The 4139-nt window shown below is 41.5% G+C and overlaps 1 pseudogene; it reads right to left on the reverse strand.

Annotated features, from left to right (window-relative positions):
• Window positions 1–587: 587 nt before the first annotated feature.
• Window positions 588–1550, reverse strand: LOC138398296 (U2 small nuclear ribonucleoprotein B''-like; annotated as a pseudogene).
• Window positions 1551–4139: the final 2589 nt, after the last annotated feature.

A 4139-nucleotide genomic window follows, 5' to 3' on the forward strand; every position in this document is an offset into this window, starting at 1 on the left:
ATTATCCAGATAATTCATGCCCACCCAAGGGGCACAGAGTGGTATCTCTTTGTTGTCTTCAATTCCTTTTCTCTGATTACTAAAATTATTGTTCATTTCTTATGCTTATTAGTCTTTAGGGATTCCTTTTCTATCAATTGCCTGTTACACACTTGGTCCATTTTTATGTTTGGATTGCTTTCTTTTTCTTTTTGGTTTTAGGAATTCTTTGTTTATTATAGATATTGAACCCTTGTTGGTTTTAGATGTTGTAGACATCTACCATTTACCGTCTAGTGACATTGCCCATGATCTCTGTGATTGAACAGAAATCCTTAATTTTATGTAATCAAGAGCATCATTGCGGTGGGGGTGGGGTGTTCTTTGTGTATCACATCATGGTCAAGAGGTTGAACCATGGCCAGGCACACCTAAACTGCATTCCTGGCTCACCGTGTCCTGGATGTGTTACCTAGTTAAATTACCTCTCTATTTTTTTTTTCACTTTCACTTTCCCCACCCCTAATTATTAGAATGACCTGACCAAATGTTATCAAAACAAACACTATAAATAATACCAAGTCCTTTAAAGATGACTAAACCAAATGTTATTTCTTGGCACAGGTGATCTTCGTGGCATGGTACAAAGTAATCTTAAATCCTTGTAAAGCTTCCCTGGCAGCTCCAGTCTACCTGTCATTTTCAAATTCAACGAAAGCAATGCCATGTCTCCCCGGTACCAAACATACCTTTCTTGAAACCAGGGAACTGATTAAACAGCATGGATAACATCACCTCATTAGTCTCTGCTGATAAACTAATAAAGAATAAAATATAGTGTGGAGGATAATCAGGAACCTGAAGATTTGGTGATGGATTTTCTTGGGTACTAACTGAATTTGGTGTTCCCTGACCAGGCTTTTTTTTTTTTTTTTTTGTAGAGACAGGGTCTGGCTCTGTCCCCCAGGCTGGAGTGCAGTGGCATGATCATAGCTCATTATGGCCTCCTGGGCTCAAGCCATCCTCCTGTCTTAACCTACCGAGTAGCTGTGACTACAGGTACATGCTTCCACTCACAGCTATTTTTTAAATTTTTTTTAGAGACAGGGTCTTGCTATGTTGCCCGGGCTGGTTGTCCCTGGCTTCAAGTGATCCTCCCACCTCATTCTCCCAAAGTGCTGGGCTTACAGGTGTGAGCCGCCGCACCTGGCTTGAACAGACTTTTTGTTTGCGGTTTTTGCAGTCTGTTGCACAGTTTTCGCTTTCTTCTTTTCTTCTTTCTTTTCCTTGTTAACAAAAATGCCACACATTTTTATTATATCAGAATCTGTTTTTCATACTGGATTGCATTGGTTTAACAGAAAATGGAAATCCTTGTAACTGTCTCAAGGCATTTGTGGCTGACCCTAGATTTTTAAATACAACATCTTCATGGTCTTTAAAGCCACAATATCTACTACCATGTGGCCAAATCGAGAAAACAGGGCACATGGGAATCTCTTCAGTCTTTCTTTACTAATTCTCTTATCTGTATTATAGATGTCAATTGTATGGTTTGGTCTGATATCCATGTTTTGGGTTCAATCCTTCAAATAACCTCAGGCCTATAACATCTCTAGTAAGTGCCTGATAAATTTCCTCTCTTTCAACTTTTCCTCTCAAAAACAAGGGTAATACAAGAGAGTCCTACTTACCTGAACCAATTGAGATAGGCAATTGGTTGATAAATTAAAAATAGAGAATCATTAAATACCATACATATGTTAAACAGTTTTTCTTTTAACTTAAAACATACAAATGTGGATTTACTTAGACATCTTTATGTAGGGCATAGGCCTTTTCTTTGAGAATGATCTGCTAATTGTACTTTCCATCTTTTTATCTTATACCTAATCCAGATTCACAATGCGTTGGCAACAATTTTCAGTTTGGGATTCTTTAAAGTGTAGCAAGAACTTATATCTGCTAAATTGTTATATTTTTTCTGCCTTTTTATAGTTGTTCTGATTCATATTTAATTGAACAGAAAGTTTTTCATCAGATTTTTCAAAAGCATTCCACTTAATTTTCTTAGGAACAACTCTTCGCACTCATATTTAATCAGTTTATGTACTCTTTAATTAAGTTGCACAATTATAACAAGTAGAATAGGCACAAACAGGTTTAGGAACAAACAAAATTTCTTTTTGTAAGCGTGTGACTCAACATGCTGAGCAGAAGCACACAGGCAAACCAGAGTCCTTGGCTGCAGGTGGTCCATGTGCCCTTGGAATTGGTTGTTGTGGGTTACGGAGGACATGGGGAGCCTTGGAGAATCTGATGAATTGCTTAAGGGGGGCCTGCTAAGAGTTTCCATCATTAACCTCTTGGTTGGTTGTACCGACTCCGTGCCTGGCTCTTGGCAAGTGTTCAGTGGTTGCTGATCATTATTAATAGACCAGTGGTTCTCAACCTTGGGTGGTCTGTCCCTTCCTCCCCATACTCCAGGGACATTTGGCAATGTCTGGAGATGGTTTTGGTTGTCACAATTGGAGAGTTGGAACTAGTATCTAGTGGGTAGGGGACAGATATCTTAAACATCCTCCAGTGCTCAGGACAGTCCCCACAACAAAATGTCAGTAGTGCCCAGGTGGAAAACCTCAAGCTAGACTACATGCTTCAGGGAGCCTACATGTGCTTGTTCCCAACTGTATCTCTAGCACCTAACATATCTCATGGTTCAGAGTAAATCCTTGATAACCCGGTGTTGACGCATGCGTGCAAACTGACTGAGCGAAAGGCCTTTGCAACAAGTGAGCCACATCTTCAGAGTTAGGCCTGAGCCTTCAAAGGGGTGCAAACTGACCCCTCCCCAGAAAGTTAATCCAGACCACTTTATGCCTGAGCCTGTCTATGATAATGGGCCAATTGCAATTGGTTTGATCCTGATCTGCTTAAACAGTTTATGCCTGTCATATTAACCCAGAATTTTTTTCTCTTTTGGTGATTAAATTCTGGCTTGATCCCGGAACTCTGCTCCCACTCCGCAATTCAGCTTTAGCCTACTGCTCGGCACAGCCCGGCCCTCCACCCATCCCTGCTGTTCAGTTCCTCACTCTCCTGCCTGGCACCTGAGGGCTCGCTTCAGCTCTGCCCCAGCACTGAGGAGAGTAGGGATAGAGCTGGGAGCTGGGTTAGAGAGGCCCCAAGGGAAGAGAACAAAACAGGCCTGGCCTGGGGAAGCAGAACTGGCTTCTCACCCTTGTTCTACTGCTTATCAGCAATATCTTGGGTAAAATCCCATATTTACCTTTTCTTGACCTCAGTTTTCTCATCCATAAAATGGAAACAATAAAACTTTTCAACCTATTTTTACAAAGTGGCTTGTAATAAAATGATAACATAAAGGTGATTTTTCAGAAAGGTTTACAAACAACCTAAGATTAATGTCAAAGAAAGCAACTTTGTATGTGTATATAGTACTTTGAATGGTTTAAGTAACTACTACATTCCAGGGAAACTGGACCAGGACACAGCCCTGTGCTCTTTTCACTGTGATATCCTGCTACTAAGTAGGTCCTCTGAAGACACATCAAACTGATTTAGAGAAAATAATACCAAATAATCACATTATAAGGGGGTTTGGCATAAAGGGAAACTGAACGGCATATGCCCAAAGGATACTTTAATAGTCATGTTCCAGAATGTGAAATTGGGAAATAGTCAAACTAGACAGCATCTTTCCTTTTCCTTTCTCTGCTCATTCAAGTTTTGGCTCCTGTTTCTGTGACATGAATCTACAGAACAGCACATGCCATAACTTTGAATTCACACATGACTGTTGCCTGTGCCACTCTGTGGGACTCAGCCAGGCCTAGCGCTACTTGCAGATGGATGGAAGGCGAGGAGACACTAGGACTTGGAAGTATCTCTGTCCCTAGGGGTAAAACACAAGGGAGCGAAAAGGAGCTATGCAGCCACAGTTAATTCTGGTTTCATGCACGACACAGGGCAAATGCAACTGGAGAAGGTCTGAGCAAGCAGTTGAGGAGGGAAAGAGGGTTCTAGCAGGTGTTTGACACACAGGACTGGGGCATTCAAGCTGGATCACCCTTAGCAGTCCAGGACACCAACCAGGAGTCTGTGGACCGTGGAGGTATTTGTGAGTCTGGTCCCTGGGA

The sequence above is a fragment of the Eulemur rufifrons genome, chromosome 17 (genome assembly GCF_041146395.1).
Source record: "Eulemur rufifrons isolate Redbay chromosome 17, OSU_ERuf_1, whole genome shotgun sequence".
NCBI classification, from domain to species: Eukaryota; Metazoa; Chordata; class Mammalia; order Primates; family Lemuridae; genus Eulemur; species Eulemur rufifrons.